General features: G+C 62.4%; 4 pseudogenes; all 4 read left to right on the plus strand.

Annotated features, from left to right (window-relative positions):
- Positions 1-2,262: 2,262 nt before the first annotated feature.
- On the plus strand, positions 2,263-2,381 carry LOC142873496 (uncharacterized; annotated as a pseudogene).
- A 3,850-nt stretch (positions 2,382-6,231) lies between these two features.
- Positions 6,232-6,350, plus strand: LOC142873507 (uncharacterized; annotated as a pseudogene).
- Positions 6,351-10,201: 3,851 nt separating this feature from the next.
- On the plus strand, positions 10,202-10,320 carry LOC142873518 (uncharacterized; annotated as a pseudogene).
- Positions 10,321-14,170: 3,850 nt separating this feature from the next.
- On the plus strand, positions 14,171-14,289 carry LOC142873529 (uncharacterized; annotated as a pseudogene).
- The last annotated feature ends 1,199 nt before the right edge of the window (positions 14,290-15,488 follow it).

A 15,488-nucleotide genomic window follows, 5' to 3' on the forward strand; every position in this document is an offset into this window, starting at 1 on the left:
TGTGGACGCTGGTTCCAGGACGCCCTCCCAGGAACCCGGTAGCAGGGCGGCCGCAGCGTCTCGCGCAACCCAACCGTCCGCCGGCTGGCCGCCGTCGCTAAGTGGCCTGCGGGGGACGTGCTCCCGCTGTGCCGTGGGGGCCCAGCCTGGTGTCTTCTCTGAGGCCCCGCGGCTGCCGCTCCCCGCAAGGGGATAGCCGCGGAGGTGGGGACCGCCTCCTCATGGGGATGTATACCCAGCTCTCCACGTCGGATTCCGGGGCTCTCTGTCCTGCCAGAAGGCCCAGCTGGCCTGCGGATCCTTAGAGTGGCAAAAACATCCGAAAACTGAGATTGAGGGTCCGGTGGGTGTCTGCACTTTTGTGCTGGGCACCCCAGGGAGGCCCGGGGGCTGACTGGACAACGCGGTCTGCTGGGCTGGGGGGGGGGTTTGGAGGAGCAACTGATGCCCTTTGCACTTTGGGTAGCAAGTGTCTGAGGTGTCTCTGGGCCCTGTGCCATGTGGGGGCGGGGGCGGGGGCGGGGTGGGAGGAGGAGGAGGAGGAGGAGGAGAAGGAGGAGGAGGAGGTGGAGGAGGAGGAGGTGGGAAGGGCCGTGGCCTGCAGTCGTGTTCCCCGGGGTGGCACAGCATGTGGCTTCTTCCACAGGCTGCTTGGCCTGGGCTCCCTGCACCTGGGCCTTTGGAGGACTGGCCCTGTGCTTGCCAACACTTCCTGCAGGGACCCAGAGCTGGGAGGTTGCATCTCTCAGCCCTGGGTCGGGCAGAGCCCCAGCGGGCCATGCCCACAACCTCTCTCAGCAGGGGTCCCCCAGAAGGCTCCTTTGGGACCAGGATTCTCTTGCGGGTGACTCTTTAAGGTCTGGCCCCTGGATGGAGGGGCACCAGGAGTAGAGGAGCAGGAAGGGGAAGGGGGTGGCCATGCGAAGGGACACTTTGAGGCCAAGTCCCAGCTTCAGCCTGATCCTCCTGGGAACCCCGGGGTGGACATCACACCTCCTGGTTGCCCCGCTCTGAGACAAGGAGCCGGGCTTCGCATTCCCACAGCAGCCAGTCGTGGGCTGAGGACACCTGGGGCGTTGGGAACTCCCTGGCTTCTCCTTGGTTTAACATCTGGAGCTGCTTGTGAATTGTGCCGCCACACACACCCGAGTGCAGGTGTCTTCTGCACAGACTGCGGGCCTCGCTCTTCTGAATGCCGCTAGCTCGCGACCCACCCACGGGTGAACCTGGTCAGGGTACTTTCTCTCGGGGGCAGACTCTCATCCGGGCGGGCTACCGGTGTCTCTGTTTGCTCCTTTCTTTCTTCCATTTCGGGAAAGGCTTCCTTACTGGGTGTGGAAATCTCCTATGCCTTTCCTCGCCTATTCTGTCAGCTCTAAAATTCTCTTTCGGTTGCCACCCTCACAGATGGATTAGGAAACTCTTTGCGGTGCACTCATTAGTGAAATGACCTCAATGACGCTGGAATCCAATATCTAATCGCCGATTTTTAGCGAGTCCACACGCCAGGGTGGTTGGGGTCCAATGCAGCCCCGGCCAGGCCCAGGCCCCTTGGACTGGGCCACAGGAGGACACAGAGGAGGGTCCCGGCCCCCACGGTAGCGGTGCGGGCAGTTCTCCAAGGGCTTGGGTGTTTTCCAGAGGGAGGAGATGGAGGGGACTGATTTCTTCAGCGCCCCACAAACCACGCCACCCCACCCCACCCATGGGACACATCCCGAGAGAGAGAGAGACGCCCCATACACTGGCTCCCCTCCCCCGTGCGCTGTGCCCCAGCCCTGGCCCCGGGGAATAGGCGGCCGCCGGGCCACAGGGTGGGGGGCGCAGCTGAAAGGGGTTGTGGGGGAGGGCCGCCCCTGGCTGGGGTCAAAGGGCGAGCCCCCCGCCCCTCCCGCCCGTGCGCAGTCAGCGGCCCCGGCGCGCTGGGGGTGGGGGGCGGGGAGGTGAAGGAGGCCAGGCAAGGAGAGGAGGGGGGCTTGAAGGTCTCCACCTTGGCGGGTCCAGCCGTGGAGGCGCATCTTGTGTGAGTGTGAGTGTGAGTGAGTGAGTGTGAGTGTGAGTGTGTGTGTATACAGAGACAGCCCCCAACCCCGGCCCGCCGCTCCCTGCCCGCCCCGCCTGTCACCCCCGTCCCTCGGAGCCCGCGGGACCCGGCCGGCGAACTCAACAGGCCCGGCCCGGCGCGGGGCCTGGGGCGGGAGGAGGCGGCGGGGAAGCGCAGAGAGGCTCGGCTTCTTGAGCGGGGCAGGGGCGCCCTCCGCCGTCCACGGCCACACCACCCCGAACGCGCCCGATCCCGTCTGGTCTCGGAAGCTAAGCAGGGTCGGGCCTGGTTAGAACTTGGATGGGAGACCGCCCGGGAATACCGGGTGCCGTAGGCTTCTTCTTTTTTTTTTTTGCCTCTGGTTCTGTAGCGTTTCTGGGAGTGCGGGGGCGGCCCGGGGTGGGGGTGACCCCCACCCTCAGCGCCCGCCGCGGTGCCTGGCGCCCCAGCCCGCACCGTGGGGCCTCCTCTTGTCCCGAGCCGTGACACCGCCGCCACGCGGCAGCATGCGTGGCTTCTGGACAGTCAGGTCTCAGACCTAAGGTCTGCTCTGTGGGAGCCGACACGCTGGAGGAAACCTTGAGAGTCTGAGAGGGGAGGGAGTTCCAGAAGAAGGCCAGGATGTCATTTTGAGGGAGTATGTGACCAGAACTCCTCCCGTTGCTTTTGGGGTTCTATGAGCTACACGTAGGAATCTTTGGTGGTGGCACCTGATGTTCGGGGATCCGGAGTCACACCCAGACCTGCTCCACAGGCCTCCTTTTACTTTTCTCTTCGGATTCATTTTTTTTTTTTTTTTTTTTTTTGAGACAGAGTCTCGGTTTGTTGCCCAGGCTAGAGTGAGTGCCGTGGCGTCAGCCTAGCTCACAGCAACTTCAAACTCCTGGGCTCGAGTGATCCTTCTGCCTCAGCCTCCCGGGTAGCTGGGACTGCAGGCATGCGCCACCATGCCCCGCTAATTTTTTATATATATATCAGTTGGCCAATTAATTTCTTACTATTTATAGTAGAGACGGGGTCTCGCTCTTGCTCAGGCTGGTTTTGAACTCCTGACCTTGAGCAATCCGCCCGCCTCGGCCTCCCAAGTGCTAGGATTACAGGCGTGAGCCACAGCGCCCGGCCGGATTCATTATTTTGAAAAAGTGTCTCTTATCTCTATTATTGCATTTTCTTTTCTCTCTCTTTTCAAGCAGATGATGGGAGTCCAAGTATTAAGGTGACATGTGTTGCCCGTGCCCCCCTCCCCCCCCCGTGTTCTTATTCATTTACCTCTCATGTTGTTCCAGCATATTGTGGGGGCACCAATGTTAAGGTCGGGTGCGTTGCCCTCTCCCAGCCTCCCCCCTCGGGTCAGAGCTTCAAGTGCGCCCATCCCCCAGTCGGTGCGTACCCACCCCATTCCTAATGGATGTGTATGCCCATCCCCTCCCCCCACCCGCCCGACACCCACCCGAAGAAGGTGATTCCTCTGTGTCCACTTAGGTGTCCATCGGTTCGTACCCATTTGCTGGTGAGCGCGAGCACGTGGTGCTCGTGTGTCCATTCTTGGGATACTTGGCTTACTGGAACGGGTTCCAGCTCTGGCCAGGAGAACCACGAGAGGTGCCCCCTCACCGCTGCTCCTCATAGCCGAATAGCACTCCGTGGTGTCCACGCGCCACATTTTATTTACCCACTCGTGGGTCGATGGGCACTCGGGTGGCTTCCAGGTCTTTGCGATTGTGACTTGTGCCCTGACACTAACCCTAACCCTTGCCCAGCCCGTCTCCTCCACGGCCCCTGCCTGACTGACTCCTTCCCGCCCGGCCTATCACCTGTCACCGTCCTCTGCCCCTGCCTGACACGCTCCTCCCCGCCCGGGCCGTCACCGTCCTCGGCCCCTGCCTGACGGGGCTCCTCCGTCGCCTGGGCCTTCCAAGGGCTTGGTGTGGACGCTGGTTCCAGGACGCCCTCCCAGGAACCCGGTAGCAGGGCGGCCGCAGCGTCTCGCGCAACCCAACCGTCCGCCGGCTGGCCGCCGTCGCTAAGTGGCCTGCGGGGGACGTGCTCCCGCTGTGCCGTGGGGGCCCAGCCTGGTGTCTTCTCTGAGGCCCCGCGGCTGCCGCTCCCCGCAAGGGGATAGCCGCGGAGGTGGGGACCGCCTCCTCATGGGGATGTATACCCAGCTCTCCACGTCGGATTCCGGGGCTCTCTGTCCTGCCAGAAGGCCCAGCTGGCCTGCGGATCCTTAGAGTGGCAAAAACATCCGAAAACTGAGATTGAGGGTCCGGTGGGTGTCTGCACTTTTGTGCTGGGCACCCCAGGGAGGCCCGGGGGCTGGCTGGACAACGCGGTCTGCTGGGCTGGGGGGGGGGTTTGGAGGAGCAACTGATGCCCTTTGCACTTTGGGTAGCAAGTGTCTGAGGTGTCTCTGGGCCCTGTGCCATGTGGGGGCGGGGGCGGGGGCGGGGTGGGAGGAGGAGGAGGAGGAGGAGGAGGAGGAGGAGGAGGAGGTGGAGGAGGAGGAGGTGGGAAGGGCCGTGGCCTGCAGTCGTGTTCCCCGGGGTGGCACAGCATGTGGCTTCTTCCACAGGCTGCTTGGCCTGGGCTCCCTGCACCTGGGCCTTTGGAGGACTGGCCCTGTGCTTGCCAACACTTCCTGCAGGGACCCAGAGCTGGGAGGTTGCATCTCTCAGCCCTGGGTCGGGCAGAGCCCCAGCGGGCCATGCCCACAACCTCTCTCAGCAGGGGTCCCCCAGAAGGCTCCTTTGGGACCAGGATTCTCTTGCGGGTGACTCTTTAAGGTCTGGCCCCTGGATGGAGGGGCACCAGGAGTAGAGGAGCAGGAAGGGGAAGGGGGTGGCCATGCGAGGGGACACTTTGAGGCCAAGTCCCAGCTTCAGCCTGATCCTCCTGGGAACCCCGGGGTGGACATCACACCTCCTGGTTGCCCCGCTCTGAGACAAGGAGCCGGGCTTCGCATTCCCACAGCAGCCAGTCGTGGGCTGAGGACACCTGGGGCGTTGGGAACTCCCTGGCTTCTCCTTGGTTTAACATCTGGAGCTGCTTGTGAATTGTGCCGCCACACACACCCGAGTGCAGGTGTCTTCTGCACAGACTGCGGGCCTCGCTCTTCTGAATGCCGCTAGCTCGCGACCCACCCACGGGTGAACCTGGTCAGGGTACTTTCTCTCGGGGGCAGACTCTCATCCGGGCGGGCTACCGGTGTCTCTGTTTGCTCCTTTCTTTCTTCCATTTCGGGAAAGGCTTCCTTACTGGGTGTGGAAATCTCCTATGCCTTTCCTCGCCTATTCTGTCAGCTCTAAAATTCTCTTTCGGTTGCCACCCTCACAGATGGATTAGGAAACTCTTTGCGGTGCACTCATTAGTGAAATGACCTCAATGACGCTGGAATCCAATATCTAATCGCCGATTTTTAGCGAGTCCACACGCCAGGGTGGTTGGGGTCCAATGCAGCCCCGGCCAGGCCCAGGCCCCTTGGACTGGGCCACAGGAGGACACAGAGGAGGGTCCCGGCCCCCACGGTAGCGGTGCGGGCAGTTCTCCAAGGGCTTGGGTGTTTTCCAGAGGGAGGAGATGGAGGGGACTGATTTCTTCAGCGCCCCACAAACCACGCCACCCCACCCCACCCATGGGACACATCCCGAGAGAGAGAGAGACGCCCCATACACTGGCTCCCCTCCCCCGTGCGCTGTGCCCCAGCCCTGGCCCCGGGGAATAGGCGGCCGCCGGGCCACAGGGTGGGGGCGCAGCTGAAAGGGGTTGTGGGGGAGGGCCGCCCCTGGCTGGGGTCAAAGGGCGAGCCCCCCGCCCCTCCCGCCCGTGCGCAGTCAGCGGCCCCGGCGCGCTGGGGGTGGGGGGCGGGGAGGTGAAGGAGGCCAGGCAAGGAGAGGAGGGGGGCTTGAAGGTCTCCACCTTGGCGGGTCCAGCCGTGGAGGCGCATCTTGTGTGAGTGTGAGTGTGAGTGAGTGAGTGTGAGTGTGAGTGTGTGTGTATACAGAGACAGCCCCCAACCCCGGCCCGCCGCTCCCTGCCCGCCCCGCCTGTCACCCCCGTCCCTCGGAGCCCGCGGGACCCGGCCGGCGAACTCAACAGGCCCGGCCCGGCGCGGGGCCTGGGGCGGGAGGAGGCGGCGGGGAAGCGCAGAGAGGCTCGGCTTCTTGAGCGGGGCAGGGGCGCCCTCCGCCGTCCACGGCCACACCACCCCGAACGCGCCCGATCCCGTCTGGTCTCGGAAGCTAAGCAGGGTCGGGCCTGGTTAGAACTTGGATGGGAGACCGCCCGGGAATACCGGGTGCCGTAGGCTTCTTCTTTTTTTTTTTTGCCTCTGGTTCTGTAGCGTTTCTGGGAGTGCGGGGGCGGCCCGGGGTGGGGGTGACCCCCACCCTCAGCGCCCGCCGCGGTGCCTGGCGCCCCAGCCCGCACCGTGGGGCCTCCTCTTGTCCCGAGCCGTGACACCGCCGCCACGCGGCAGCATGCGTGGCTTCTGGACAGTCAGGTCTCAGACCTAAGGTCTGCTCTGTGGGAGCCGACACGCTGGAGGAAACCTTGAGAGTCTGAGAGGGGAGGGAGTTCCAGAAGAAGGCCAGGATGTCATTTTGAGGGAGTATGTGACCAGAACTCCTCCCGTTGCTTTTGGGGTTCTATGAGCTACACGTAGGAATCTTTGGTGGTGGCACCTGATGTTCGGGGATCCGGAGTCACACCCAGACCTGCTCCACAGGCCTCCTTTTACTTTTCTCTTCGGATTCATTTTTTTTTTTTTTTTTTTTTTTGAGACAGAGTCTCGGTTTGTTGCCCAGGCTAGAGTGAGTGCCGTGGCGTCAGCCTAGCTCACAGCAACTTCAAACTCCTGGGCTCGAGTGATCCTTCTGCCTCAGCCTCCCGGGTAGCTGGGACTGCAGGCATGCGCCACCATGCCCCGCTAATTTTTTATATATATATCAGTTGGCCAATTAATTTCTTACTATTTATAGTAGAGACGGGGTCTCGCTCTTGCTCAGGCTGGTTTTGAACTCCTGACCTTGAGCAATCCGCCCGCCTCGGCCTCCCAAGTGCTAGGATTACAGGCGTGAGCCACAGCGCCCGGCCGGATTCATTATTTTGAAAAAGTGTCTCTTATCTCTATTATTGCATTTTCTTTTCTCTCTCTTTTCAAGCAGATGATGGGAGTCCAAGTATTAAGGTGACATGTGTTGCCCGTGCCCCCCTCCCCCCCCCGTGTTCTTATTCATTTACCTCTCATGTTGTTCCAGCATATTGTGGGGGCACCAATGTTAAGGTCGGGTGCGTTGCCCTCTCCCAGCCTCCCCCCTCGGGTCAGAGCTTCAAGTGCGCCCATCCCCCAGTCGGTGCGTACCCACCCCATTCCTAATGGATGTGTATGCCCATCCCCTCCCCCCACCCGCCCGACACCCACCCGAAGAAGGTGATTCCTCTGTGTCCACTTAGGTGTCCATCGGTTCGTACCCATTTGCTGGTGAGCGCGAGCACGTGGTGCTCGTGTGTCCATTCTTGGGATACTTGGCTTACTGGAACGGGTTCCAGCTCTGGCCAGGAGAACCACGAGAGGTGCCCCCTCACCGCTGCTCCTCATAGCCGAATAGCACTCCGTGGTGTCCACGCGCCACATTTTATTTACCCACTCGTGGGTCGATGGGCACTCGGGTGGCTTCCAGGTCTTTGCGATTGTGACTTGTGCCCTGACACTAACCCTAACCCTTACCCAGCCCGTCTCCTCCACGGCCCCTGCCTGACTGACTCCTTCCCGCCCGGCCTATCACCTGTCACCGTCCTCTGCCCCTGCCTGACACGCTCCTCCCCGCCCGGGCCGTCACCGTCCTCGGCCCCTGCCTGACGGGGCTCCTCCGTCGCCTGGGCCTTCCAAGGGCTTGGTGTGGACGCTGGTTCCAGGACGCCCTCCCAGGAACCCGGTAGCAGGGCGGCCGCAGCGTCTCGCGCAACCCAACCGTCCGCCGGCTGGCCGCCGTCGCTAAGTGGCCTGCGGGGGACGTGCTCCCGCTGTGCCGTGGGGGCCCAGCCTGGTGTCTTCTCTGAGGCCCCGCGGCTGCCGCTCCCCGCAAGGGGATAGCCGCGGAGGTGGGGACCGCCTCCTCATGGGGATGTATACCCAGCTCTCCACGTCGGATTCCGGGGCTCTCTGTCCTGCCAGAAGGCCCAGCTGGCCTGCGGATCCTTAGAGTGGCAAAAACATCCGAAAACTGAGATTGAGGGTCCGGTGGGTGTCTGCACTTTTGTGCTGGGCACCCCAGGGAGGCCCGGGGGCTGGCTGGACAACGCGGTCTGCTGGGCTGGGGGGGGGGTTTGGAGGAGCAACTGATGCCCTTTGCACTTTGGGTAGCAAGTGTCTGAGGTGTCTCTGGGCCCTGTGCCATGTGGGGGCGGGGGCGGGGGCGGGGTGGGAGGAGGAGGAGGAGGAGGAGGAGGAGGAGGAGGAGGAGGTGGAGGAGGAGGAGGTGGGAAGGGCCGTGGCCTGCAGTCGTGTTCCCCGGGGTGGCACAGCATGTGGCTTCTTCCACAGGCTGCTTGGCCTGGGCTCCCTGCACCTGGGCCTTTGGAGGACTGGCCCTGTGCTTGCCAACACTTCCTGCAGGGACCCAGAGCTGGGAGGTTGCATCTCTCAGCCCTGGGTCGGGCAGAGCCCCAGCGGGCCATGCCCACAACCTCTCTCAGCAGGGGTCCCCCAGAAGGCTCCTTTGGGACCAGGATTCTCTTGCGGGTGACTCTTTAAGGTCTGGCCCCTGGATGGAGGGGCACCAGGAGTAGAGGAGCAGGAAGGGGAAGGGGGTGGCCATGCGAGGGGACACTTTGAGGCCAAGTCCCAGCTTCAGCCTGATCCTCCTGGGAACCCCGGGGTGGACATCACACCTCCTGGTTGCCCCGCTCTGAGACAAGGAGCCGGGCTTCGCATTCCCACAGCAGCCAGTCGTGGGCTGAGGACACCTGGGGCGTTGGGAACTCCCTGGCTTCTCCTTGGTTTAACATCTGGAGCTGCTTGTGAATTGTGCCGCCACACACACCCGAGTGCAGGTGTCTTCTGCACAGACTGCGGGCCTCGCTCTTCTGAATGCCGCTAGCTCGCGACCCACCCACGGGTGAACCTGGTCAGGGTACTTTCTCTCGGGGGCAGACTCTCATCCGGGCGGGCTACCGGTGTCTCTGTTTGCTCCTTTCTTTCTTCCATTTCGGGAAAGGCTTCCTTACTGGGTGTGGAAATCTCCTATGCCTTTCCTCGCCTATTCTGTCAGCTCTAAAATTCTCTTTCGGTTGCCACCCTCACAGATGGATTAGGAAACTCTTTGCGGTGCACTCATTAGTGAAATGACCTCAATGACGCTGGAATCCAATATCTAATCGCCGATTTTTAGCGAGTCCACACGCCAGGGTGGTTGGGGTCCAATGCAGCCCCGGCCAGGCCCAGGCCCCTTGGACTGGGCCACAGGAGGACACAGAGGAGGGTCCCGGCCCCCACGGTAGCGGTGCGGGCAGTTCTCCAAGGGCTTGGGTGTTTTCCAGAGGGAGGAGATGGAGGGGACTGATTTCTTCAGCGCCCCACAAACCACGCCACCCCACCCCACCCATGGGACACATCCCGAGAGAGAGAGAGACGCCCCATACACTGGCTCCCCTCCCCCGTGCGCTGTGCCCCAGCCCTGGCCCCGGGGAATAGGCGGCCGCCGGGCCACAGGGTGGGGGGCGCAGCTGAAAGGGGTTGTGGGGGAGGGCCGCCCCTGGCTGGGGTCAAAGGGCGAGCCCCCCGCCCCTCCCGCCCGTGCGCAGTCAGCGGCCCCGGCGCGCTGGGGGTGGGGGGCGGGGAGGTGAAGGAGGCCAGGCAAGGAGAGGAGGGGGGCTTGAAGGTCTCCACCTTGGCGGGTCCAGCCGTGGAGGCGCATCTTGTGTGAGTGTGAGTGTGAGTGAGTGAGTGTGAGTGTGAGTGTGTGTGTATACAGAGACAGCCCCCAACCCCGGCCCGCCGCTCCCTGCCCGCCCCGCCTGTCACCCCCGTCCCTCGGAGCCCGCGGGACCCGGCCGGCGAACTCAACAGGCCCGGCCCGGCGCGGGGCCTGGGGCGGGAGGAGGCGGCGGGGAAGCGCAGAGAGGCTCGGCTTCTTGAGCGGGGCAGGGGCGCCCTCCGCCGTCCACGGCCACACCACCCCGAACGCGCCCGATCCCGTCTGGTCTCGGAAGCTAAGCAGGGTCGGGCCTGGTTAGAACTTGGATGGGAGACCGCCCGGGAATACCGGGTGCCGTAGGCTTCTTCTTTTTTTTTTTTGCCTCTGGTTCTGTAGCGTTTCTGGGAGTGCGGGGGCGGCCCGGGGTGGGGGTGACCCCCACCCTCAGCGCCCGCCGCGGTGCCTGGCGCCCCAGCCCGCACCGTGGGGCCTCCTCTTGTCCCGAGCCGTGACACCGCCGCCACGCGGCAGCATGCGTGGCTTCTGGACAGTCAGGTCTCAGACCTAAGGTCTGCTCTGTGGGAGCCGACACGCTGGAGGAAACCTTGAGAGTCTGAGAGGGGAGGGAGTTCCAGAAGAAGGCCAGGATGTCATTTTGAGGGAGTATGTGACCAGAACTCCTCCCGTTGCTTTTGGGGTTCTATGAGCTACACGTAGGAATCTTTGGTGGTGGCACCTGATGTTCGGGGATCCGGAGTCACACCCAGACCTGCTCCACAGGCCTCCTTTTACTTTTCTCTTCGGATTCATTTTTTTTTTTTTTTTTTTTTTGAGACAGAGTCTCGGTTTGTTGCCCAGGCTAGAGTGAGTGCCGTGGCGTCAGCCTAGCTCACAGCAACTTCAAACTCCTGGGCTCGAGTGATCCTTCTGCCTCAGCCTCCCGGGTAGCTGGGACTGCAGGCATGCGCCACCATGCCCCGCTAATTTTTTATATATATATCAGTTGGCCAATTAATTTCTTACTATTTATAGTAGAGACGGGGTCTCGCTCTTGCTCAGGCTGGTTTTGAACTCCTGACCTTGAGCAATCCGCCCGCCTCGGCCTCCCAAGTGCTAGGATTACAGGCGTGAGCCACAGCGCCCGGCCGGATTCATTATTTTGAAAAAGTGTCTCTTATCTCTATTATTGCATTTTCTTTTCTCTCTCTTTTCAAGCAGATGATGGGAGTCCAAGTATTAAGGTGACATGTGTTGCCCGTGCCCCCCTCCCCCCCCCGTGTTCTTATTCATTTACCTCTCATGTTGTTCCAGCATATTGTGGGGGCACCAATGTTAAGGTCGGGTGCGTTGCCCTCTCCCAGCCTCCCCCCTCGGGTCAGAGCTTCAAGTGCGCCCATCCCCCAGTCGGTGCGTACCCACCCCATTCCTAATGGATGTGTATGCCCATCCCCTCCCCCCACCCGCCCGACACCCACCTGAAGAAGGTGATTCCTCTGTGTCCACTTAGGTGTCCATCGGTTCGTACCCATTTGCTGGTGAGCGCGAGCACGTGGTGCTCGTGTGTCCATTCTTGGGATACTTGGCTTACTGGAACGGGTTCCAGCTCTGGCCAGGAGAACCACGAGAGGTGCCCCCTCACCGCTGCTCCTCATAGCCGAATAGCACTCCGTGGTGTCCACGCGCCACATTTTATTTACCCACTCGTGGGTCGATGGGCACTCGGGTGGCTTCCAGGTCTTTGCGATTGTGACTTGTGCCCTGACACTAACCCTAACCCTTACCCAGCCCGTCTCCTCCACGGCCCCTGCCTGACTGACTCCTTCCCGCCCGGCCTATCACCTGTCACCGTCCTCTGCCCCTGCCTGACACGCTCCTCCCCGCCCGGGCCGTCACCGTCCTCGGCCCCTGCCTGACGGGGCTCCTCCGTCGCCTGGGCCTTCCAAGGGCTTGGTGTGGACGCTGGTTCCAGGACGCCCTCCCAGGAACCCGGTAGCAGGGCGGCCGCAGCGTCTCGCGCAACCCAACCGTCCGCCGGCTGGCCGCCGTCGCTAAGTGGCCTGCGGGGGACGTGCTCCCGCTGTGCCGTGGGGGCCCAGCCTGGTGTCTTCTCTGAGGCCCCGCGGCTGCCGCTCCCCGCAAGGGGATAGCCGCGGAGGTGGGGACCGCCTCCTCATGGGGATGTATACCCAGCTCTCCACGTCGGATTCCGGGGCTCTCTGTCCTGCCAGAAGGCCCAGCTGGCCTGCGGATCCTTAGAGTGGCAAAAACATCCGAAAACTGAGATTGAGGGTCCGGTGGGTGTCTGCACTTTTGTGCTGGGCACCCCAGGGAGGCCCGGGGGCTGGCTGGACAACGCGGTCTGCTGGGCTGGGGGGGGGGTTTGGAGGAGCAACTGATGCCCTTTGCACTTTGGGTAGCAAGTGTCTGAGGTGTCTCTGGGCCCTGTGCCATGTGGGGGCGGGGGCGGGGGCGGGGTGGGAGGAGGAGGAGGAGGAGGAGGAGGAGGAGGAGGAGGAGGTGGAGGAGGAGGAGGTGGGAAGGGCCGTGGCCTGCAGTCGTGTTCCCCGGGGTGGCACAGCATGTGGCTTCTTCCACAGGCTGCTTGGCCTGGGCTCCCTGCACCTGGGCCTTTGGAGGACTGGCCCTGTGCTTGCCAACACTTCCTGCAGGGACCCAGAGCTGGGAGGTTGCATCTCTCAGCCCTGGGTCGGGCAGAGCCCCAGCGGGCCATGCCCACAACCTCTCTCAGCAGGGGTCCCCCAGAAGGCTCCTTTGGGACCAGGATTCTCTTGCGGGTGACTCTTTAAGGTCTGGCCCCTGGATGGAGGGGCACCAGGAGTAGAGGAGCAGGAAGGGGAAGGGGGTGGCCATGCGAGGGGACACTTTGAGGCCAAGTCCCAGCTTCAGCCTGATCCTCCTGGGAACCCCGGGGTGGACATCACACCTCCTGGTTGCCCCGCTCTGAGACAAGGAGCCGGGCTTCGCATTCCCACAGCAGCCAGTCGTGGGCTGAGGACACCTGGGGCGTTGGGAACTCCCTGGCTTCTCCTTGGTTTAACATCTGGAGCTGCTTGTGAATTGTGCCGCCACACACACCCGAGTGCAGGTGTCTTCTGCACAGACTGCGGGCCTCGCTCTTCTGAATGCCGCTAGCTCGCGACCCACCCACGGGTGAACCTGGTCAGGGTACTTTCTCTCGGGGGCAGACTCTCATCCGGGCGGGCTACCGGTGTCTCTGTTTGCTCCTTTCTTTCTTCCATTTCGGGAAAGGCTTCCTTACTGGGTGTGGAAATCTCCTATGCCTTTCCTCGCCTATTCTGTCAGCTCTAAAATTCTCTTTCGGTTGCCACCCTCACAGATGGATTAGGAAACTCTTTGCGGTGCACTCATTAGTGAAATGACCTCAATGACGCTGGAATCCAATATCTAATCGCCGATTTTTAGCGAGTCCACACGCCAGGGTGGTTGGGGTCCAATGCAGCCCCGGCCAGGCCCAGGCCCCTTGGACTGGGCCACAGGAGGACACAGAGGAGGGTCCCGGCCCCCACGGTAGCGGTGCGGGCAGTTCTCCAAGGGCTTGGGTGTTTTCCAGAGGGAGGAGATGGAGGGGACTGATTTCTTCAGCGCCCCACAAACCACGCCACCCCACCCCACCCATGGGACACATCCCGAGAGAGAGAGAGACGCCCCATACACTGGCTCCCCTCCCCCGTGCGCTGTGCCCCAGCCCTGGCCCCGGGGAATAGGCGGCCGCCGGGCCACAGGGTGGGGGGCGCAGCTGAAAGGGGTTGTGGGGGAGGGCCGCCCCTGGCTGGGGTCAAAGGGCGAGCCCCCCGCCCCTCCCGCCCGTGCGCAGTCAGCGGCCCCGGCGCGCTGGGGGTGGGGGGCGGGGAGGTGAAGGAGGCCAGGCAAGGAGAGGAGGGGGGCTTGAAGGTCTCCACCTTGGCGGGTCCAGCCGTGGAGGCGCATCTTGTGTGAGTGTGAGTGTGAGTGAGTGAGTGTGAGTGTGAGTGTGTGTGTATACAGAGACAGCCCCCAACCCCGGCCCGCCGCTCCCTGCCCGCCCCGCCTGTCACCCCCGTCCCTCGGAGCCCGCGGGACCCGGCCGGCGAACTCAACAGGCCCGGCCCGGCGCGGGGCCTGGGGCGGGAGGAGGCGGCGGGGAAGCGCAGAGAGGCTCGGCTTCTTGAGCGGGGCAGGGGCGCCCTCCGCCGTCCACGGCCACACCACCCCGAACGCGCCCGATCCCGTCTGGTCTCGGAAGCTAAGCAGGGTCGGGCCTGGTTAGAACTTGGATGGGAGACCGCCCGGGAATACCGGGTGCCGTAGGCTTCTTCTTTTTTTTTTTTGCCTCTGGTTCTGTAGCGTTTCTGGGAGTGCGGGGGCGGCCCGGGGTGGGGGTGACCCCCACCCTCAGCGCCCGCCGCGGTGCCTGGCGCCCCAGCCCGCACCGTGGGGCCTCCTCTTGTCCCGAGCCGTGACACCGCCGCCACGCGGCAGCATGCGTGGCTTCTGGACAGTCAGGTCTCAGACCTAAGGTCTGCTCTGTGGGAGCCGACACGCTGGAGGAAACCTTGAGAGTCTGAGAGGGGAGGGAGTTCCAGAAGAAGGCCAGGATGTCATTTTGAGGGAGTATGTGACCAGAACTCCTCCCGTTGCTTTTGGGGTTCTATGAGCTACACGTAGGAATCTTTGGTGGTGGCACCTGATGTTCGGGGATCCGGAGTCACACCCAGACCTGCTCCACAGGCCTCCTTTTACTTTTCTCTTCGGATTCATTTTTTTTTTTTTTTTTTTTTTTGAGACAGAGTCTCGGTTTGTTGCCCAGGCTAGAGTGAGTGCCGTGGCGTCAGCCTAGCTCACAGCAACTTCAAACTCCTGGGCTCGAGTGATCCTTCTGCCTCAGCCTCCCGGGTAGCTGGGACTGCAGGCATGCGCCACCATGCCCCGCTAATTTTTTATATATATATCAGTTGGCCAATTAATTTCTTACTATTTATAGTAGAGACGGGGTCTCGCTCTTGCTCAGGCTGGTTTTGAACTCCTGACCTTGAGCAATCCGCCCGCCTCGGCCTCCCAAGTGCTAGGATTACAGGCGTGAGCCACAGCGCCCGGCCGGATTCATTATTTTGAAAAAGTGTCTCTTATCTCTATTATTGCATTTTCTTTTCTCTCTCTTTTCAAGCAGATGATGGGAGTCCAAGTATTAAGGTGACATGTGTTGCCCGTGCCCCCCTCCCCCCCCCCGTGTTCTTATTCATTTACCTCTCATGTTGTTCCAGCATATTGTGGGGGCACCAATGTTAAGGTCCGGTGCGTTGCCCTCTCCCAGCCTCCCCCCTCGGGTCAGAGCTTCAAGTGCGCCCATCCCCCAGTCGGTGCGTACCCACCCCATTCCTAATGGATGTGTATGCCCATCCCCTCCCCCCACCCGCCCGACACCCACCCGAAGAAGGTGATTCCTCTGTGTCCACTTAGGTGTCCATCGGTTCGTACCCATTTGCTGGTGAGCGCGAGCACGTGGTGCTCGT

The sequence above is a fragment of the Microcebus murinus genome, chromosome 10, assembly GCF_040939455.1.
Source record: "Microcebus murinus isolate Inina chromosome 10, M.murinus_Inina_mat1.0, whole genome shotgun sequence".
Lineage (NCBI taxonomy): Eukaryota > Metazoa > Chordata > Mammalia > Primates > Cheirogaleidae > Microcebus > Microcebus murinus.